The sequence below is a fragment of the Lepisma saccharinum genome, chromosome 16 (assembly GCF_977018435.1).
Source record: "Lepisma saccharinum chromosome 16, izLepSacc3.1, whole genome shotgun sequence".
In the NCBI taxonomy this organism is placed as follows: domain Eukaryota; kingdom Metazoa; phylum Arthropoda; class Insecta; order Zygentoma; family Lepismatidae; genus Lepisma; species Lepisma saccharinum.
In genome coordinates this window covers 37,852,451-37,876,922 of record NC_139244.1, presented here as the reverse complement: position 1 = coordinate 37,876,922, position 24,472 = coordinate 37,852,451, and positions in this window count along the sequence as shown.

The window sequence follows — 24,472 nt, the reverse complement described above, 5'->3', positions numbered from 1 at the left end:
CATGACGTTCGCACACCGTCCCTCCCGCAGAGAAGTCGGCTTCTCATTGGACATAGCCGTTCATCCATAGTTCTCATCTGCAAAAGTTGGGTCCTCCACTCTGCAGTGTATTTAATGTTATTTTAAATGTTCGGTACATTCTTATGGAATGCGCTGTTTTTAAAGCCCTCAAAATTTTCTTCTTTCCCACACTTTGTCGTCCATGTTACGAGGAGATGACAATGTATAACCAATTATTTGAGATTTCTGAGAAGCGTGTATCTTTTACACTGTCTCTAGGTAATATTTTAGTGCCTCCTTATCTCTTCTATATCACAATATTCTGATGCTTTTTTTTTTTTTGGAACTTTCATAGACATAGGTGTAGCTTGGAACCTAACTTTGGGGAGCAGAATCTAACTTCGAGTTTAACTTTGTGGGAGGAGGGGGCAAAATTAAAAAGTTTTGAAGCCCATAAAAATATCATCCAGGACTATTTTGATAAATAACGGTTACATTTGCAATATCATAACAATTTTGTTACTTTACTCTCTCAGGTTTCAGGAGGTTAACATTACGTGTAAATTTCCATAAGCTTGAACATTTGGGGTTGGGGGTAGTATCCCCCTTGCACCCGCCACGTTAGGCCTATGCTCATAGACATTTATATTTCCACATAGACTTAAGAAGATTTCGTGTTACAACGTGCCAGCACATACGTTTCCACTGAATGTTTTCACTTTAATACAATGTGGCGCAAAATCCAGTTCTCCAAAACAGTCACAATCACGCTACGTTTGTCAGTTGTCCACCATCTCCTAAACCATTCCTCACAAAGCGAAATTTTAAGGCAACCTCAACCTATCGGTGATCACGAAATATCACTATCTGTGAACTACTGTATTTCGATCGTCATTTCTTCATTCCGCCAGTTCAATGGGTCAGTTGACTTATGCGCCACCCTGTACTTCTACAATTCGGACTTTACATTCTATTATACCTTCAGCCATTGAAATGTAACACATTCCAGATACTGCTTCAACTCATGAAAGAGAAAACGTTTGGTAAAGCTTTGTGTTCTTCATAATATTCATGGCAAAGCCTGTTTAGTCTCTATTGTTGTTCCTTAGATATCTAGATTTGCCCAAGGCGTACGGTTTTACCATTCTGGATATAAACAGTGTGTCTACAAAGTGTTTAGACTGGCTTAATAAAAAGTGTAAATATGCGAGACGTGCCATAAGCCTTGGTTAGTCTTCGATGTACATCCCTCCTAAGTCCACACGCTTAGTGACATGATTGATTGTACAACTGTTGGATGCCCCTGTGCATATCTTTTTTTGAAATTGCATTTAGGTGCCTCGCCACAGCTTCTTCAATTTCCAAAATTATATCAAAACGTTTGCCCTTCACATGAGATTTCAATTTGAGGAATATAAAGTAGTCAGCAAGTGCTAAGTCTGGTGAATAAGGTGGGTGGTTTAACACAATCTCTTGTTTCTGTGGCAAAAACTGTTAGACAATAATTGCCTTGTGGCTTGGCGCATTGCCGTTCTGCACGAACGAAACACCCGATTCAACCAGCTCTGGTCTCACTCGTCTTAATCTCTTTAGAAACCGCTCTAAAATCGATCTACACACAGCCGCAATCATCAATCATCATCATCAATCATCCTTAGTGACTGTGCCCGGTTTTCATTCAGTTTTTGTCGAACTTCAATATTACCGCCAGCTCGACTGGTGACTCTCGCTGGGATCATCCGGCACATCTTCCTGACTATCACGGAATCCACGATCCCAAATGAAAACATTGTAATGACGAAATGTTTCATTGCCGTAAGCAGTTTTCAGCATTTCAACTGTTTCTGAAGGGATTTTACTGAGTTTTGCACAAAACGTAATCATCACTCTTTGTTCTGTTTTCAAATGCATGACGAGGGTATAGTCCGATTACTTTCAAAACATCTCCAGTTTCCTGTGCGAGTCCAGCAAGCGAGCCTACCAACAGGGTAGAGCGTGAGCGGGAGAGTTAGCGATAGGTGCTGGGTTGAGATGACATCAGCGGCTCGCTTCTTGATTGGAGGCTTCGGACCTTTTGACTCGCTCCCAAGCTGCAAATGCAGAACACCCTGAGATGTTACGAAAACAATCTCACTCTACAAAACACTGCACTAGTTTAAAAGCTGTAACTCGCTCAATATTGCATCGGACCACCAATTCCACTACACACTCACTACATGACACACTACATAATACATGTACTAAGTGCCACATTGCAGCATTTATCTCGTTACAATGTTGCAAGTCTTAAAACGTAGTAGACACACTGTGTAAGTTGCCCTCAAGTAGATGAACAGCATCTTCAAAGATCATTTCTTTAGTAATTACTTCCGAGTCATATCCTAATTCCACCGTACTATGTACTGAATTTTAGGGTAAGAGGACTTTTGGAGTCTGTGCTTCCATCTCGTGGTAGCATTTGTGCTTCCTTGACAATGATCAGAGAGTACAAAATGGACATATTGAATCACAGTTATAAATGCAGTAGAAAGCACAACATTTAACAGAAATGAGTAACCAATCTTTGAAAACAGTTTTCTTTAATTATTACCATAAGTAAACTATATGGGCCTCCCCCATGACGCAGTGGTATCGTCATTGCCTTGTAATCAAGGGGTCCCGGGTTCGACACCCAGTGGTTCGGATCCCACTTTAAACTGTAGGCCCAGTCCCGATTAGCCTTACTGTGCATAAAGTGGACTTAAAACAGCAACTCAAACCAAAGTAAACTATATTTAATACCAAATTCTAAGTGAGAGAAAAGTATCATAATTTCTATGTAAATTAAATTTCATAACAACATGCAAATAAAAATTCATGTTATTAATATTTTTCTAATAAAATAGTGAAAATAAGATAAAATAAAACAGAACGTTTTTAAAAATACTAAAACGGTCCTTCCCCCTAAGTCCATGGACGGAACTGAAACTATGTATATTGATAGTTTACAACTCATATCCAAACTATGTATATTGATAGTTTACAACTCACATCCAGTTATGCTAACCGGGGCCCGCCCACTAAGCCAGTACACCCCTGACTCGAGTTGACGGTCTTAGCTTATTTTTCCTCTCATAGAGGGCAGGAAAGTATCGGATTATGTAAAGCATAGAACATTTGGAGGCAGATTTGTACATGTACAAGAATCATTTACTGAACATGGGAGATTTTATAAGCGATGATTAATTATTCAATTCAAATTCACAACGGATACGCAAACTGTGGATCATGTATTAGGTGCTACTAACAAATATGTTAGTAACATTAATTTATTATTTGTTAAATGCCATGTGTCTACACTCAATCATGTAGCTATCACTCCTACAATTGACAAGTTCAATTGGCAAAGGCACAACGTGGTATCACTGGCATAAGCAGGACATTTTTCGCGGGGGGGAGCTGAACTTGTGAAATCTGATGGTGCATAGTGCGTTCAGTGGTGCAGGAACAGATTTCATTTGGCGGGGTACAAATGCGTCCTCCATATACAGTATGTGTGGGGGAATGGGGGATTTCATTTTAGAAGAGCATACACGGATTTCCTGTTTCTTAATCGAAAGTTTACTAAAACAAATTTTATTTCTGTATTTTTTAAAGAATTTATGGTAATTTTAAAAACAAATAATTCCGAAACATATAAAGCTCTAGGCCTCGTTTTGGGCTAATTTCGAATGTGATGGAACGGAAAATCAAAATTTTATTTTGCCATTTGAAAGTAGCGAAGAAACTTGCATCTATTCATTTTAATGCAGGGTGCGATTTGAAGGGGGGATAGGATGGATCCACCCCTCTGTTTTGAACAATCAAACCTCTCAACCAGGGATTCAAGATTTCCATCCCACATGTAAACTATATCGTATTTATGGTGTTGCAGCTCGGTTCAATTAAGTTTACGGCACCATAGCTATACACAAAAATTTCGTTACGCAATTTATGGCGGCTGTGTACAGTGGCGCCAATGGGGGCCGGGCCCATCCAATAATTTGTTTACTTGTGAACTTATATAATACAAGTGTTTGAACCCACCCAATGAATCTGAAAAGTTGGCGCCCTTAGCTGAGTCTCTTTTAGATGCCACGAATTCGGTATTTTTTAAACTTCTGGTGCTTTCACAAGTACTTTTGTATCGAATACTAAAACTGGGCTATGTTTTTGATATGTTCTCGTTTAATCCTGTTCGTGCGCTTTTTGGCATCTGTAGCGTTTTGTTGTGTCTTAGAAAAACAAGTCTACTTGGTCCCCGATCGACTCGTGGGAGATTCAAGTTTGAAGGATTGGTAAAATATTTGAAAAAGTAGATATTTATAATGCAATTAGCCATATGTTAAGACTTTCTATAAGTACTATCACTGTGTATGCAGTTCTTCAGTTCTTAATAGCAAAGCGAGATATCGGCATGGCTACTCTTGAAACATTGAGAACGATTGATTCACCGTGTAGGAAGACTGTAGTTGAGGAGTTAGAGGATGGTGGATAATGTGAATAACCGGTTTGAAAACTTAGGTTTATTTTCGCATGTAGTTCTATTAAATGCACACAGATGGCATTGAGATGACTAAAAACATGCGTTTTATGGTGACATGTCAGGTGAACTTTAATGTAAGCGAAAGCATGTGTGCGTCACTAGTTAAAGATTTTCACATCGGCAAAGAAAATCCAAAACACATTTTCACCTCAATCAAATGTTATGTGAATTCAATCGATATTGAACGAGGGATGTGTGTCATGAGTCGAACCTTTACTGATCAGAGCGAGATTAAATATGTGCTTCGAGTATAGAATTCACCACCGTAAATGAATAGGGTTTTACCCATTGTTTTTTCTCATGAGATATGAGCTTCAATTATCATTTTAAACCATTGTTTAGAAGTTATTCAAAGAGAAAAATGACTATCGGGGGTCATTTTAAGTTTTTTCGACGTAAATTATGCATTTATTTGATTTTTATTTTCAAAGAAATTGTGGGGGCCTGTAGCTCCTTCAGCCCCCTTCTGCGTACGCCAGTGCCAGTGTTGCTTTCTTATTGACTATGAAGCCGGTCCCCGTGGCGGAGGGGTTAGCACATTGCGCTACGATGCCAGGGCTCCCGGGTTCGAATCCCGGCCTGGGCATGGATGTTTGCGAGTGTCCATTCATCAATTTCATCATGTCATCACTCATCTCCATCTTCGCAAATTAGCCAAAGATGGCACAAAAAGCGAAGTAGAATAAAGCAAATCAATCAATTATTGACTATGAACTTGTACTGGTGTCCAGAAGCACATTGGTGCAACACAAAAAAAATGTTGTTGCTAGGCCGTGGTCTTGCTAGATGATGTGATTTTGTTTAGGTGGGGTGAAAGGTGAATGAAATTGGTGAGCTCTGCTATCGCTCGGTGACCGTCGCTGCTAGGATTCTGCCTTTCACTCTCTCTCCTTCTTGCTTTCTTTTTCTTTCTCCATTATTCTACCTCAGTTTCTTAGACTTTTCTCCAATCTTGCTTCTCTTTGTTCGTCTTCTATCTTTTTATTGTGTTTCACTATCTCTCTCTTTCCATTTCTCTTTCATCTTGTCTCTCTATCCCTTATCCGGTTTCTCTCTTTCATTCTTGTTTCCTCGTTTCCTTCTTTATCGTTCTTTTCTCTATTCTCTCTTTTCTTGATACGTTGTTTCTCTCTTTTCTCTTTCCTACTATCTTAATTATTATTTCATCTGTTTCTTCTCTTTTCTTAATTAATCCTTTGTTTCGCTCTTTCTCTTTCTTTTTTTTGCATCTGATTCTTACTCTCCTTCAAGTATTCTAAAAGTTCCTCATGTAGATTATTTAATTGGGCAGATAGTCGGGCTAAGGCTGTCAAGGGGGCTGTAGTCCACCTTCGCCCACCCGCTGCAACGGCTCCAACTTGAGTTGTATTGAAGTAGACATGTCTACAGATTTGAACACTCGTGTCTTTAAAAACAATGAATTTACTGTTTAAAATACATTTACAGGAATTCAAATAAGGCCTCGGTCATAGCCGACGAGAATCGTGGCGATTGCGTCAGCCTAATGGCTGCGCATGCGCAGTGTTCAAGACTTTTGAAACGACCCTCGTACACCGAACGGTGAAAGAAACAGTAGGCGAATTGTCGACCACCATTTTCATTCGGTCTGTATTACACAATGTGATGACAATGGATTGAAATAATGACTTCAATAAGCAGAGAACCATGCCTGCTTCGAACCAACATAGTTTCATTCCTTAAAACAACACAGGATGTACAGTGTGGCCAGAAAGTCCCTTTACACCCGAACTAAATGCGTGTAACAATGTAAGATTGTAAGATATTTAAAATTTTTACCTCCCATCTGGATCATTGATATAGCAACAGTGCTCCTCACGTGAATTGCCACGTGCCTGCCGCATAACTGCCACGTGACTGCCCGCGGAGGGAGAATAAAGTCTGTGCGTTGACCAGTTCATTGTCGCGCCTTCCCGTGTTTGGTGAACAACAATGGCAGATACCAGTGACTTCACTTTGGAGGAGCGCTTAGTGACAACTGTGTGGGTCCATGAACGGAAGCACATTAACGAAAATATGCCGCAGTTGATGGATAGGTTTCGTGAACGGTTCTCTAAGGATCCACCAAGTCGTCAGACTCTGATCACATGGGAGAAGAAAGCTTTTCGCCTGGGAAGTGTTTTGGATGCCACTCGTTCTTGTTGTCCATCAACCCGAAAGGAAACGTGTGCAGACGTTAGTGTGTCAGTGATGAGTTTATTCTGCAAGTCGACCAGAAAGCTTTCTGCAGAACTTGGAAATGCAAGGAGCACAATGCAGCTCCCCACGAAAATGGACTTAGGCCTCGCGCATTCCTGCCAATGGCCATCAATGGGCGTATCAAGCTGTGCAGGGATCATGGAGGTGCACATACGGATGTTTTTGACAACTAACTGTAAATATTATTCATGTAGGGATGAAATTAATGGAGGTGTAAAGGGACTTTCTGGCCACCCTGTAGAATAAAAAAGTAATAAAAATGGCGGTGGACAATTTGCTTATCATTCTTTGCCGTTGACTGTACTATTTATTAATGTGAAACTGTTGACTAAGAACAATATTTTCCCAGTGGCCTTCTATGTTGTAAGAGCTTATTTTTTAATGCCGTCTTATTTTGACCGGGACAGAATCTACATAAACCGTTTTACCAAATAGGCACACTTTTTTTAAAATTCCAAATGTATTTCGTAGGTTACATCACTAATTGTAAACTTGTAGGACAGATGGCGTCTATGTCTCCATCGATGCTTCTCTGCTGTTTGTTTACCTCTGCAGCGTCTCCTGGAAGTTGCAAAAAGGCCTCTTTCAACGGTCCTCGCAACACTGCGTGAAGTTCTGAAAGTTGCCGAGCGTCCTAAGTCAGCAAGATGGCGCTCGTGCTCCCGAGAGCAAACAAAAACGCATCTCTTTCCTGCTCGGAAGAAACTGCCTGTGTCAATATGTACCGTGCTAATCAAACACAAATTCCATTCTCATCTCTGCAAAGAAGGAGTATGGGGGGGGGGGGGGCATCGCAGCTGGGAAGCGCTCGCGTGGATAAGCAGAGCACAAAGCAGCCGACACCATCCTCGTGTTTAGAGGATTTCACCCATCATCTTTATTGTCCACTTTTCATTCTTTCCATTCTGTCTCTCTTTTTGAATTTGCCATTTCTTTTTCTGGTTCCCCAATCTCTCCCTCTCTGTCTTGTTCCTACTCAAGTGGTGGGCTGAGGAGGAAGTTTGTTCTAAATTATGCATGATCCATGTTTATGCCAAGAAAATTAAAATTTATCATCTATTCTCGAGTACTGTCCTGTCCGCCAGCAAAAAATGGCGGCTGACTTTGGGAGTACAGTCCTGTTTAGGACCACTTTCGTACTGGTTCCAGTTTTCCACTCTCGAGCGTATAATTTTAATATGACAATCGTAGACACGTAATATATCCGTCCTGGCAGTTTTAGCCCACAATCATCTGTCATTTTCACTGTGTATTGGTAAAGACTAAACTACATTTTAGCATGGAGATGATGACTATGTTCACTTCAACTTTCCGGACGCGCGCTTATTTCACTAACGCGAGCAGTCGCGTGCTTTACTTTTTACAACATACATGAACTAGCTGCTTGCTTAATTTATTTTGTTCTGCATGACTGTTTCTCTATGTTTTTATATTTATACTTTACTATTTTTTTGTTTTTATTTATTTTTATTGGGTAAGTTTATTTTGATAATTTTGGAGGCACATCGCACAGTGGTTCGGATCCCAGTTTAAACTGTAGGTCCAGTCCTGATAAGCCTAAATGTGAATAAAGTGGCTTAAAACCCCAATTATAAGTTTCTAAATTATTTTATTATTTGGTGGAAAGGTTTCTTCAAGAATACAAAAGAACTTAAGTTCTGTAAAAGATTATTCATTACAGTATGTGTATTTTAATAATTCACTTGTAATTTCTCGTACATGAAAGTAAATGAAAAGAAATGCAAAATTGTCCTCCTCTTCTTCTTTACTTGTATCTAATCTATGTGACATGTTGAAGAAAACAAAATCTCTCACAAACAGTGCGACAAACACAAATAGAATACTACGCGAGAAGGCGCGTGTTGTAAAAAGTACAACATTCACTGACGCTCATTGTTCGAAACCTTATTTGCAACTGACAAACCGTTTGGGGAGTTACTTGAACTTATGGAAGTGCTGGGGGAGAGTAAAGAAGAAAAAAGACGCGGGTGTCACGTTGCAACGTACCAAATGCCTTTGTTAGAAACAAAAGAGCAATGCTGTTGGAAAATTTACAACGGCGCACGTCTCGGTAGGTTAAGTTTCAATTTAACTGCGTCTTTCTCTTCACGAACCACATTTGAGGGCCCACTGCCACAGGCACATTGCTGTTATACGTGTACTACTGGGCTTCGAGCGTGTACCGCTCGTTTTGCCTGTTCGAGCGTTATTCGCTCGAGCGAAGCAGCTCTAAATTCCGTACGCTATCTAGCGTCGTTCTTGCGAACTATTTGGCGCTCGAACTACTTTCAGAGCTACCGCTCTCTGCCAATTGTCTTCCAGGGTGTCTGCTGTAATCTCACTTGCGAGGTTAACACATGTCCTGTAGCAACGTTACCAAGAGTAATCTTGCTTTACTTGTTGTAACGAACCGGCGATCGTTTCGATTTTGTTCGCATGAAAGCGTTTAGTTTCGTGTCCCAAGGTGCCGAACGCCGCGCGGGGAACTTAACAAGCGAGACTCGGAGACACTCCATGTTGCCAAATTTATTATTAGGACATAATTCTACCACTCGCGCAAACGTGATCGATTCTGGGGTTCACCCAGCCTCTAATAAATAGGTATCTGTAGGGGTTGAAGGCAGCCGGACTCAGGGTTGTTAAACATCCAGGAACTCATAAAATCTATTGGCTTCCGCTGAAGGACCGGAATCTTTTTTCACGTACAATTTAAATTCGGTCCAAGTTGCTTATTGTTTCATGGAAAAAAGATTCCTCTGGACCGTATTTAAATTGTTCATGAAAAAAGGTTCCTTGACCGAATTTAAATTCATCCGGAAAAAAGGTTCCTGGACCGAATTGAAATTATTTAAATATGAAAAGGTTGTACAGTGTGTAGAACTCATTTACGTTTGCTGATTTTCTCTCCCAGTCCGGGATTGAATTTATTTACAATTAAAGACCAGGCTTGACCGATTAAAAGTTGCCTTCTAAAAATGTCCACGAGTACGTTTTACATTGGAATGTCACACTGCGGTTGTAGAAAACGTAGCGCAGGGAATAAATCAAAACACTGTTGTTCTCTCGTGGGCCAGATTCATAAACTCCCTTGTCGAAGAGTTACTGTACATAACCCAATGCACTATATTAGTGTGGCGTCACATTGAATTCGAACAAACCCGTCACGTGTTGCTCTGGCATCCGATCCAGGAACCGCAGCCAATAGGAACCTTCGATGAGGTAACGTGAGGCTGCTGTGTTCCCAGCAGATATCGCAACGCAACAGGGACGGCCACTGCTGCTACAACGAAGTGAAGGAACGCGCGCGAGAGAATGGGGCTACATGGAGAGGGGCAACGTGACTGCAGCGTTTGCGTTTCGCCCATTTCTACCTTGTACCTTAGATTCTCGAGACAGCCAGCCACCTGAATTAGTCTTTCATGACCACAAGTGTATACAGTAATTGTTTATCGTTAGGTCCAATGCGTATTGATTCATTTCAATATGGAACTTGGACCCTATTTAAACTGATTCGAAAAAAAAAGTGTTTCTAGACCGTATTTAAATTGATCCTGGAATAAAGGTTCCTGGACCGAATTTAAATTGGTTCGGTAAAAATGGTTCCCGGACCGTATTTAAATTGATCGGAAAAAAGTTCCTGGACCGAATTGAAATACGTACAGATGAAAATGTTCTTTACGGTCCAGAACCCATTTACGCTTGCTGATTTTCTCTCCTGGACCGGAATTGAATTTATTTAAAATTCCTGGACCTTTAAAAACCCTGGCCGGAGCATGGTGCTCTACACACCACCTCCACAAATAGCCAAACTTGTGCTTCCCCTCATAATGCAGGGGTACCTTCCTTCAATACCGAGATCAATGAGGTTAGTGTGCTCTTTGTACTGTCATTCTCCTTCTTAAGTTTCAATACAAGCTTATCCCACGATCCCTCTGGCCGTTTAAAGTGAAGAAGCTGTTGGGGAAGCACCGAGCGATGCCAACAACGACACGTGTTTCTGCCACGTGTCATCATTCCCCTTCCTATCCGGACGTCCTCATAAATCCCAATAGTCTCTTTGCACCACTAACTGGACAACTTCACCCACTCATAAATTGAAATAAACAAGTGACAGTACACACCCAATACAAGACAAAAGAAACGCTACAATGATCCACATTTCTCTGGCGTTCGGGATTCCGCTTGGGCAAATCACGAATTGAAGACAAGCCGGAGCAGAAAAGAATGCTTCCCAGTCGTTATTCAATTTGGGAACCACTTCCTTGAAAAATTCCAGGAGATGCTGGGACTGCTCCTTTAACGAAGGCCATAGATGCTTGCTTTTCACTTTTCTATCCATTGTTCATCCAGCTTCTCGTTGAGATTATCCTAATCTAATGGCAGGGTTGTGTAAATTTCCCGAACAAAGTAACTCGTTACAGTTTGCGTTACTTTGCATCAAAAAGTGAGGCGTCACCGTTACATGCTATTGCTTGGCTTCCCAATAGGGACGCGTCACCGTTACTTTTTCTCTACAGTGCTAGTTTTCCCAGTGTAACTTAACATTCACAAATTCGAAACAACGCAACGAATCATATTTGATCGTGGCAGATAAATTGTCCAGTAGCACAGGTAAAGTAACGAAGTACTCTTTCTGTAGCGCGTTACTACAGTCTGGCAGAATTAACTTGAGAGAAATGGCCGCTCTGTGAGTGATGCAACTGCGCTCGAATTGGCTAGAGTGGCGGGCTTCCCGCTGTAACGGGAACTCTTGAAAGGACTCGCAGAGTTTCAGTTGGCCCGTTACAGCGGGAAGTCCCCCACTCTAGCCAATTCGAGCGCAGTTGCATCACTCACAGAGCGGCCATTTCTCTCAAGTTAATTCTGCCAGACTGTAACTGAAAAGTAATTCGTTACATTTACTTCCTAACTCTGCTTTGTGGTATAAAAAAAACAATAACCAAGTCAACATATAAATCAAACAACCCACATTGAAATCGCTAACGCTGCGGTCTTTGTCTATGCGAAGGAGTCTAGACTTGGATTCCCAGGGAGTACGCATCCTAGTTTTGGCAGAAGATGTACTAATTCAGACCAGTTTCAAAGGTGTGACGTAGTGTAAAGATTTCAAGTTGCGGATGCTAAAACACCACCTTTATGTCTTGATCTCTTCCGGAGAAAGATCTCCCCAACGCAGCATCCGTTCCAGGGGAGAGTCTGGAGCTAATTAAACGCGGAGCAGCTTTAAGAGGAGGCTGTTAATCACCGCGAGGCTCCTCCGTTAGCCACTCGGCGCTCCAAGGCGCTGGGCGTTCCTCGAGGGGCGGGGGATACGATGATTCAGCAGCTGACTCCTTCCGAATTCTTTCCCCCACACCAGCTGCTTTCCCCAAGAAGCCGGCTGGAGATGATCACTCTATCAGCTCAGCAGTTTTTTTCCTGTGGTTTTTGTCGAATTATTCAAGAAGCCACGTGATACTTAATTTGCAGCGGGAAGCTTTTGGGGATTGTAAAAGATCGAGATCATAACGAGAGCTTGTTGTCAAAGATCAAGTCAGTCGCTGGAAATTTTTACAGGGGTGTCTGGCCGTCGATATAAAATTGAGCAGTACAATTATTTTATTTTTATAAATCGGCAATTTCGACCACTTTGTTGAAATTGATGAAGGGACACTAACAAAGAATACCTATGCTCAGGCCGGGATTCGAACCCGTAACCCCTAGCGTCGTAACGCGCTGTCTTTTCACATACTTTTAGCGCGCTATTCAGGTAGGTCCAAAGCTACTTTTCCGCAAATTTTTATCCTTACACTATGTTTTTTTTTCAAGGTAAAAACCTATAATGTGTGAGCTATATATGTTCATATTGTAAATTCTGAAATATCTCTCTCTCTCTTTACGTAATTCTATTTTTCGTTATCTGACACTGTTCGTGTCTCCGTATTTCACTTTGATTCACAATTTCTCTCTCTGGCCTTTTCTTTTTCTATTTCGTTGTCTTTTTTTTCTCTCGTGCTCTTCTTTCTACCTTTTTCTCATTGCTTTGTAAATGTTTCTGCCTTTTCTCCACTCTTTGTCTCCTTTGTTTCTTTTCTCTTTCTTTTTTGTTTCTTTTTCTTTATCTTTTCTTTATCTTTCTCTTTTATCTTTCTCTTATTTTTGTTTCCTTCCTCTTTCTTTATTTTTGTTTATTTCCTCTTTCTTTTATTTTTGTTTATTTCCTCTTTCTTTTATTTTTGATTCTTTCCTCTTTCTTTTATTTTTGATTCTTTCCTCTTCCTTTTTATTTTTGTTTATTTCCTCTTTCTTTTATTTTTGATTCTTTCCTCTTTCTTTATTTTTGTTTATTTCCTCTTTCTTTATTTTTGTTTATTCCCTCTTTCTTTTATTTTTGATTCTATCCTCTTCCTTTCTATTTTTGTTTCCTTCCTCTTTCTTTTATTTTTGTTTCTTTTCTCTTATTTTTATTATTTTCTCTTTCTTTTATTTTTGTTTCCTTTCTCTTTTTATTTCTTTTCTCTTTACATTTTATTTTTCTCTTTCTTTTGTTATTTGTCTTCCTATCTCTCTTTGTTTTTCTGTTTTCTTCTTTTGCTTTTTCTCTCTATTGTCTTACACTTCGTTTCATTCTTTCTCTCCTTGTTTTTTTCTACCACTGTCTCCATTTCTCTCTTTGCTCTGCTTTATCTCTGTCTCTGAAGATATCTCAAGTTGCAGCGCATCCCAAAGAGAAGTCCAGCCCCATTAGGCGTCGCGGGCGATATGATCGTCCATTTGTCGCGAGTCGCTTCCTGCAAGCAACAGGAAGCAATTCCCTGGAAGAAACTCTGAGTCGTCCGTTCTTTATGGTTTCCTGCCGGCGCTCGATGGACAGGGAGGAGGCGTACGAACGCAGTGCGTTGCGCTTTCATTAACCGCATACCTCGGCGAAATTTCCTGCGAGAGAAAGATTATAAGGCAAGAGGCGGTCGCCTCTTGACAGTGTCTTGCGTGAGAGCTTTTCTTCCCCCTCAGCCGCGCTCATTACAAGTTAAAGGGGAAGGGTTAGGCAGCCCCTGGATCATAACGCCACGTTTTGCTTCTCAGAGTCCAGAAATATACGAGGGTTAAGTCATAAGTCATGGCAACAGTGATTTATTATGGAATGAACATCAAGTACACATGACTACACTGTTTAACAACCTTCAGAGTATTCAACCACGTTACCCACTGTTCAATAGGGCATGGCATGCACATCCAGTGATTCCCGTAGCTCTGGATGGCATGAGAACTGCTATTTCAACGTACGAATGTTGCTTCTGCTTCATGGCCTCCATTTCGAACGCTGTCACTCACCGACTGAACTTGGGTGCGTGCTAATTACCCCACTTTTGTCCACATACACCATCTGGTGGTTTCTTTCGAAAGTACACTTTCAAACTTAGATCTTAGATTTTTAGGCTTGTCCCCTGTTCGCGAGAAAAAAATAATTGTTGCCGTGACTTATGACTTAACCCTCGTATATCGATAGGAAACGTAGCACTTGAAACCGAGTTTGAGTTTTGAGTTTCTAATGTCCACTGAAGCACAGTTAAGCTAATCGGGAGTGGACCTATAGTTTAATTCATTCGGTTTATTTATCTCTTATTTGATATGTTGAAGCTAATGAAGGGACGTTCGCAAATAACTTCCATTCCCAGGCCGGGATTCGAGCCCGGAACCCCTGGCGCGCTAACCATTCCGCCACGGAGGTCGGCGATCTATAAAATGACCTGTTTGCAACAAGGCATTTTCCAGTCTCTTTTAAGCTCGTACCAGTATAGAGCCTCAACAGTGCATTCTACTGTGAAAATTCAAGCACATTAAATTGAAAAACACATATTTCCAACAAAACTTTCACTTTCTATATTTTGTAATATAGTGTGAGGCAGTCAAACGGGAAGATTTAAAAAAATCACAAAAAATAGGGAGAGCAAATATTAGTTAATTTTTGAACATGAATGTAATGTACACGAGTTGAAATTACTAGTGTACCTGAAAAATGTTCATTTTTTTATGGTGTCAGTAAGATGGCGTCCTTGGTTTTGCACACATTGTCGGAGTCTCAGAGTAAATCCGCCCATGACGTTATGCTGACATATTGGTAACCTTTTTCCTGCCTGTCCTCGATGACTATGACCCAGATGAAGAAGTACTCTTCCAGCAAGATGGTACAACTAGCTATACTGCCAGAGTGTCTATGGATGTGCTTAGACTCGCATTTCATGGTCGTCTCATCAGCACATTCGGCGATATTCCGTGGCCTGCTCGTTTCACCCGATTTGTCGGCTCCTGACTTTTTCCTTTGGGATTACCTCAAATTCAAAGTATTCAAGGACAACCATCCAAGAACCAGGGATAATTTGAAGGAGCGAATTCGGCAAGAGATCCACAACTTTCCGTTGGAGATGCTACGAAGCGTGATGGGCGGATTTACTCTGAGACTCCGACAATGTGTGCAACACCTAGGACGCCATCTTACTGACACCATATTAAAAAATGAACATTTTTCAGGTACACTAGTAATTTCAACTCGTGTACAGTACATTCATGTTCAAAAATTAACTAATATTTGCTCTAATTTTTGTGATTTTTTTATCTTCTCGTTTGACTGCCTCACCCTATATATATATATATATATATATATATATATATATATATATGCATGCATGCATTACGGTGAGTCACGTTGTATATTAGTTTGTGTTTGAATTGGCATTTTTAGCATTTTACATCGCATTTCTGACACTTTGGATTACCACAACGATGATGGTAAGTTATGAAGTATATTAGTTTGTTTAACCTAGAGATTAAAATTTGTATTAGGATATGAAGTAATTATTGAAGTAATACTTCATAAGTACTCTAGGCATGTTACTTAATAAATCTGCACAAAGTTACATGGACGGAAACTAGGAAGTCAGAAGATTTATTTGTTATTAAGAGTTTTAAAAACATTGCTCTGATAGGTGAAAAACTTTCGTTTTCATTTTGAATAAGCTTCATCTAGCGACTTGAAGATCTGCTTAGAGCCACAACTTCAGGTGATGTCCCTAATTCCTTCTTATACGAGCGATCATTTTGACAGAACTGAAATAAACACGCACTCCATCCCCTTGAAGAAATCCTACTCACGTTAATGTGTAAGCCCCCTTTATTACAGCCAGAACACTAACTTTACAACAGAAGTGCATAATTATGGTTTGGCAAGAGGTTCGTCAATCAACAACGCACCGGAGATTTAGAGCATCATCATCTCTCAACTGGAAGGCAATTTAGAATTTCCACCAAGTTAGTGAGAGAGTTTCTTTGCGCCTGCTTTCCCCTTTGGTAGACTGGTCGCTGGGGCAATACCGAGTGGTTGCAACACACTACGATTTCCTTTCTGTGGCTGCATCAAGAACAATGGTTTTGCGGGTGCCACAAGATGAGAACTTGATGCTCCACTTCGCGATGGCCGCAAAATCCTAATTTCAAAATATCCGATATCCGTCTCTTCGGATGTAACGGATAAATTGGATATCCGAAAATGACGAATAAAAGAATATGTGGATAGTCTATAAAGCGGATAAATGATAAAACTGTCCGGATAATGCACACATTAGGATATCCGGACATTTTGGATAATCCAAATACCAGGATAATTGGGATAATACGAATATCCTTATAATTCAGCTAATACGAATATCTGGATAATTCGGGTAATCTCCGGATAAATCGTATATCCGGGAATTTAAAATCCGAGGGCTATCCAGAAAGTCACACGTTTCGGCGGGGTGCCGCTAGGGGCGGGGCGAGCGCCGCCATCTTGTGCAGAGACTTACGCCCGTTCAGTGCGCATCCAACTGTGGACATGTGAAGTTCGTGTCGTTTCTGCTCTGTTCATAATACATTATTAACATGAGTGCTCAGATTGAAAATCCCGCTAGTTGTGAAGTGAGGTTGGTCATAACGATTTTTGTTATGACACTAAACCGATTGACATTGATCGACAACTGTGTGAAGTTTACGGTAAAGATGTAATGAGTGAAAGTCGAGTTAGGCGTTGGTGCCTCATGTTTAAAGATGGTCGCACAAACGTTCACGATGAAGACCGAAGTGGTCGATCGAGCATTGTGACAGATGAGCTGGTCGCAAAAATCAATGACAAGATTCGTGAAAATCGCCGTTTCATGACAATGCCCACCCGCACTCGGCCAACCGGACGCAGGAACTTTTACAAGCCTTTCATTGGGAGGTTTTCGACGATCCGCCAATAGAAACTGTGTACTGACTTTTGGGACACCCGGTGTGGCAAAACCAAGGCGTGTCGCAGAAGTAAAGCAAGGGGCTTCCAGCGTGCGTGTAAATCTTGAGACTGTTGGCAATAAACACGGTCCCGGAACTAACAGCGACCCCTAGGATGAGATGCAAGATCATATTGGGGGAAGGGTGCTCTGGGGCAGGGGAGTTAAGGATTAGCCGGTGACCATGCAGCCGATTTAAATGAAAACCAACAGGTCCCCTCCATCTCCCTCCCTCCCCCACACGTCCCCTCCCCCCGTTTGGTAATGAGCTGCTTTGACAAACGTCAGCCACGGCTCAACTTCGCTAAATTGAGTTTCCGGGGCAAAGGAAATTGCAACGGGGGGAGCGGGCGATGGATGCTAAGGACGGAGAAAGTGCTCGGGGAAAGCAGAGAGAGAACTTTCACTCGCAAGAGACCCCGGCTGTGACGCAGGGCAAAGTTCCAAAGGTTAAAGTTTCAAGTCCACTTCATGTAATATAAGACTACCTATGAAACTGGATTGGGTCCACAACATCGAAATGTACTTCTACAGTACTCATGGTCGAGAGCCGAGTCTGGGAGACTATGAATTGGTTTATTTGTTACTTTTGGCTAATCGCGAAAATGAGGACGAGTTATGTGATGAAATTGATGAGGGGACAGTCACAACCAACATCCATGCCGAGGTCTGGATTCGAACCTGTGACCGCTAACGTCGTAGCATGCTATGCCAACCACTCCGCCACGGTGATCGGCTCTTCGAATTGGTGTCGATTGGGATGTATATCCAATGAAAATCAATTGATTTCCACTGTACAGGGTGGGGCAAAATAATGTTACCACTTGTCGGCGTGGTCCACTACCATGGGCGGCAAGATCACCAGACCTCAGCCCGTGCGATTTCTGGTTATGGGGGATGGTAAAGGAGCGTGTTGGTGCAACAAAACTGCGGGACATACTAGACCCGCAAACAAAGAATTTCTAGTGATATGCTCTATACCGCAAGACATGTGTTCAAGGGTCATGGACTTGATGGTTGACAGAATGCTCAAATGTATTCACATTTCTTGTTCACAGGTTGAAGGGGTATATTAAATGTGTATGTTTCCCTTTCGGTGGTAACATTTTTTTGACACACCGAAACACCGTATAAGTGGTAACATTATTTTGCCCCACCCTGTATATCCAGAAGTTCTGGCACGGATATTCAAGAGACATCCATTGGATATGCACGGGATATCCAGAAATCCTGGTACGGATATGTAAGAGAGATCCATTTGATGTCTTTCAGACGTTTAGGTGTGACATTCCCGCAATGAACACTTGATTTGGTGCTGCGAGGTACAGTCTTGCATAAGGTTCATATTTGTGTCATTTATGTCAAAATACGCACCAGTGTTGTAAAGGAGATAGCAGTGAGTTGTAGATTATGGGGGGGGGGGAGGGAGATTGAGGAACCTGTTGTTTTTCATTTCTATCGACTGCATGGTCACCGGCTAATCCTTAACTCCCATACCCCAGATCCCCTTCCCCCAATATGATCTTGCATCTCAAAAGCGAAGTAAGACAAGGGAGCAAACAAAATTAGAACTTTCAAAACTTTGTCAAGACAAGACGGAGACTGACTTTATTGAATCAGAATCCACATTAGGCCTACATGAAAATTTAGCTCACATCAAAATTGCTGATTAGAAAATAGATTTAGACCTACATCAAATTGCTCTACTATGCGAAATATTCAGACGTACCAAGGGGTTCATGTCTGGTAATTACAAATGCGTTGTTCAATTTTTTGCCTCGAGGAATTTCGCCCGATCCATTTTTTCAAAAATTAATTGGAACAGGGACATTAATTACCATAGCCGACTTTCAATTCTCTGCTGCTCCCTCGAGTCAAGCGAGTACCAATTTCCACACAATACTGTTCACCGTATGAAATAACGCACGATGCATCGCTTGGTTACGTAGGACTCATTGCAGAAGCCAGAGGTGCCCATCCCCCCAAGTAATGGAAAGCTAGCACATTGATTGGTTAAATGCTTAACTTAATCTCAAATGCCATGAAGTAAACTAAGATATCTGAACCCAATATGGCCTATTTGCTGTTTCAACAGATGACGCTAGTATGTCATTTTGGCTGTCCGATTGATTGATTTGCTTTATTTTACTTCGCCTTTTATGCCACTTTTGGCTAATTTGCGAAGACGGGGATGAGTGATGATGTGATGAAATTGATGAATGGACCCTCACAAACATCCATGCCCAGGCCAGGATTCGAACCCGGGACACCTGGCGTCGTAGCACGATGTTCGCCACGGGGCCGGCTTAGACTGTCCGAATGGCGTGATTGAACCTGTTGGCTGTACTTATACTACAGTAACTTGAGGTCAAAGAAGCGAAATAGCTGGACCTCGTCATGTGACCTATGTGATCGAATATTGCATATGGAAGTTATTACTTACTGCATCCTCCAAGTGATAAGTGTTTATATCTCGAGTACATATTATGATAGCTCATAATTTGTACTTTACAACAATGTACTTACTTTAGGCATTAATCTAAAGTACTGTTTATAACAAAGGAAAAATAACACCATGTAAGGTGGACTCAATATGGTCTACATAGGAGAATATATATGTCGTGAAGGACGTGCGCAAATGTAACATTTGTTACAATTATGTTCAGGTAGATTGTGTGGATCTCAATAAGGGTGATAAAGGACATTTCATTTGCCCAGACTGATGTGTATCCCATGGTCTTCTGGTAAGAAATTGGTACATGTCACTCTTTTTTTATTGGTTTGTAAACAATGATATTTCTTTGTGCAAACCTCATGTCATTATGTAAATAAAATGTAAGTATATCAATATACTTATCCTCTTATAAAAACAACATTGTGGTACTTTCTTTACAATTTCTGTTGCATATTGTGATGTGAAAAAACAAAATATATGACTAGGCCATATTGGGTACATACAGGGTGTTACCGGGCTGATGATACAAACTTTCAGGGATGCTGGAGAAGGGCACATGTATCAATTTGAGATAAGGAACGCTGGTACGAAAACGACTTAGTCAAAAGTTATAAGCGAAAATCGGTGTATGGAGATGTAATACTCTTATTACCTGCACAAGTTTCACAAGCTGCTACATTCATAACAGTTGTTCAAAGTGGGTCCCCCAGCTTCGCTGCAGGCAAGACATCGTCGCACAAAGTTCTGGCGTACCCTGAACAACCCTGGGGTCGTTCGAACAATGTCAGAGGCAGCAAGAATTCTTGCCAGGAGATCCTCTTCAGTCTCGATAGATGTCTCGTACACAAGACTTTTTAAATCTCCCCCTCCACCCTGCAGCGCAGCTGGGGGACGCCACTTTGAACAACTGTTGTGAATGTAGCAGCTTGTGAAACTTGTGCAGGTAATAAAAGTATTACATCTTCATACACCGATTTTCGCTTATAACTTTCGACTAAGTTGTTTCCGGACCAGGGTTCCTTATCTCAAATTGATACATGTGCCCTTCTACATCATCCCTGAAGGTTTGTATCATCAGCCCGGAAACACCCTGTATATACCCCATATGGCCTAAACGTAACTTTTTAATAAAATCTTCCTTACATCCATGTTGTTATTTGGAATTTGCTCTGATTTTCAGTAAACGTCCAGAAATGTTCCCTCTTTTCAATTTTGGAACTAGTTTCACCTTTCTGACTTTCTACACCATTAGAAACAATCGCAAACCTTAGGTAGGCCATATTGGGTTGAGGTACCTTCTATGAATATGGATTTAAGCAGTGTTTGAGCAGTTAACACCACGGATTGTTACACAACATAAGCTAAAAAATTCAACCCGGGCAAACCAAATGAAGTGCTGCAGTTTTTATGTTAACCACAACTGGCTTATTTGTGTCACGGATTCAGTTATTGTTTCATGAGACATGCACAGAACCCTAGCGAGAATTTTCTAAGGCCGGGGCTAGAATATAGGTTAATAAGGTGCCTTCGTGAAAGAAAAAGAATATTTTATTGTAAAGGCTCGAGCGTGGAAGACACGAAGGGGCGAGCCGAAAGTGGTTCTGTGCAGTACTCTAGAGTCTAGACCATATCAAACATTTAACCAAAACCATCGTACTGTTGAAAAATAAAGGGGGGCGGAGGCTATGCCCACTTTCCGACACCTCAGTATGTTTGTTCCTTGAACCATTCATCACCACCATCTCGAGTAGCCAAAGGTGCCATAAACGCGACGTTAAATAAACTAAATTAATCAATGAAATCAAAACAGTATAACAGCGTGTCCACAAAAACATTCCGTGATTATAAACGACCAGTATATTACGAAATTTATAGCGATAACATTCGAAAGCACAGCTCAAAGAATTTTAGCGAATGTGTATTGTTGGCGTTAACTACAACAGTAGATGACATAACAATAAAAGAATGGAGAAAAAGGAAAAAAAATAGCCAAAAGTAGCAGAAAAACACATTTTAGGATGTAAGAGAAAAATTAATGAAAATACTCATGGACAACTTGCACGGTAATACTCATGGATCTTACTGTACAGTGCTGTTTGAATGAGTGTTGCAAAGAAACTTCAAATAATAAGAAGAAGAAACGTAGTGGTGGACAAGAGAGAACAAACCAAAAGATATTTCGATTGTTAATGTGTTATTGTAAATGGCATTGTTGCTAGAAGCAAATTGTGTTACTGTTGATGTTTACTGGATGTTTAGGTTTGTACAGTGGGATCCATGAGTATTACCGTGCAAATTGTTAATTTCATTATTATTTTCTTACATCCTAAAATGTATTTTTCTGCTACTTGTGGCTATTTTTTCCCCCTTTTTTTCCATTCTTTTATTGTTATGCCATCTATTGTTGTAGTTAACGCCAACAATTACACATCCGCTAAAATTCTTTGACCTGTTCTTTCGAATGGTATCGGTATACATTTCGTACTATACATAATTAAAATTTTGTGGTCGTTTATAATCACGGAATGTTTTTCTGAACACGCTGTATTTCCAGTCATACCAACACATCTGACTTAAATTTATCTGAGAATTTGACATTTTGGCTTAAATTTTATGGTGTTACGTAAATGTAGGTTAGAATATTTTCAACAAAAATTCACCCGGAACCCCAAAGTGTCATTTCTGGATACGCCACTGTCTGACAACGCTGTCTTCTTCAAAAGTTCATCTCCGTCAACTGGCTTTTCCACCCATTCATCGAGTGGTGGCCCCAGCCTCCTCTCAAGATGACGCTCAGAGAAAGGCTTTTCTTTGCATCTCCGCTCAGTAGTTTGGCGAAAGTTGTCTCCTGCGAAGATCAGACGAAGGCGGAATGGAGCAAGTTTCGGAAAACGACCTTTTCCCCTATTCCCAGCAGAGGAGGCAGGGGGAGGGAAATTGGGAGAGGTTTTCAAGCCAAGGAAGACGAAGAGAGGGAAATTTCGTCAAAACTCCTCAAAATATTGATTAAAAAGGTCCTATTCAGATAATTTACAAGTCAACCTCCGAACTTTTGATGAAACTCTCTTGTCTTAAAATTCTTCTCGAGAGAAGGGAATTTTGAAAAGTGATTTTCGTGATTAAAGGTTATTTTAAAAATTGAGATTTTTTCGAGAAGAGTGCCTTACTTCCTATAAAAGAAATATTAACAATATTAAAGATCTTTAGAAGAGCTTTTATGTAGAAAAATATTGTTAGAAGGTATTTTTCTTTAGTGTTTGAAGGAGAGAAATTGTATTTTTAAACGGAATTTCTTACATTTTTAAATAGAAAAGAATTTTTAAAAAAATCAATTAAATTTTTTTTTCTGATTTACAAGGGCGGAGTGACGGCATAGGCCTTTTCTTTCATTCAACCATTTTTACAATAACAAGAAATATATTACAATTGGTAATTATAATATTGCGAAATCTTTTCCACAACTCACCTGGTCGATAGCTCGAAAGAATCGTTTCATCATTCGTTGCCAGGAAAGCTTCAAGTCTTACTTCACATACATTTGATTTGAGTTGATTTGCTTTATTTTACTTTGCCTTTTTGTGCCACTTTTCGGCTAATTTGCGAAGATGGGGATGAGTGATGATATGATGAAATTGATGAATGGACACTTACAAACATCCATGCCCAGGCCGGGATTCGAAACCGGGACTCCTGGCGCCGTAGCGCGATGTGCTAACCACTCTGCCACGGGGGCCGGCAAACTCACATACATATATGTCGTCGCCTTGTAATCAAGGGGTTCCGTATTCGATACCCGCTGAAGGCGCAAGTGATTCGGATCCAACTTGAAACTGTAGGTCAAGTCCCGATTAGACTTCCAGTCCAACTCAAACATTCACCATATAAAAATCTGACAAAATACAAGTGGACATCAGAAGATTGTCAAATTTTACTTAGAAATATACACCATTTGGAAAGGATTTTTTTTTATATAGAGAAACTAATTGTTTTTCTTAGTAAGGGGAATTTTTCGCCAGCCGTAAAGGGAATTTCCTTGAAATGAAGTTCCCGTCACTGCACTTCACGGCTAACCCACCGCTCGAACTTCATTTCGCGACTCTCTCTCTCTCTCTCTCTCTTTCTTTCTCTCTCTCTCTCTCTCTCTCTCTCTCTCTCTCTCTCTCTCTCTCTGTCCTTTCTCCTTTTCGGCGCAACCGCCACCTCTGGCAGCATGCCCAACCTCTCCTCTTGGAAGCACCCCCTAATTCAATTTGTCCGCCCCGAAGTAACAATGCGAGAGAGGCTCTCTGTGATGTCACCTGCAGCGCGGGCCCAGAAAATTGAATTTCCCAAATATTCTTCGCAGGGGGACGTAAACTCCGACGGAAAATAATGCAGCGTTGATCAACCGCCCCCGCGCGAAATAGAGCGTAAATGGGATGTTCGGGTGCGAGATCGTCATGTGCCACAGATTCTCTGCTCTTAAAAGGAAGAAGGGAACAGACAAGGGATTTTGCGGAAGGGTGCACAACTAGGTCTTTCCCTCTGATCATTTCGATGCTTCCTTTGTTACCTATGTGTTCTTCCAGAATGCGACATTTCTGATACCCATTCGTTCTCCAGGTTGTAGTATTTCCTTTTGTCCTCCAGGCTGTAAAGTTTCATATTTCCTCTCATACTCCAGGATGTAAAGTTTCATATTTCCTTTCATCCTCCAGCATGTAAAGTTTCATATTTCCTTTCATCCTCCGGGATGTAAAGTTTCATATTTCCTCTCATACTCCAGGATGTAAAGTTTCATATTTCCTCTCATACTCCAGGATGTAAAGTTTCATATTTCCTTTCATCCTCCAGCATGTAAAGTTTCATATTTCCTTTCATCCTCCGGGATGTAAAGTTTCATATTCCCCTTCATCCTCCAGGATGTAAAGTTTCATATTTCCTCTCATACTCCAGGATGCAAAGTTTCATATT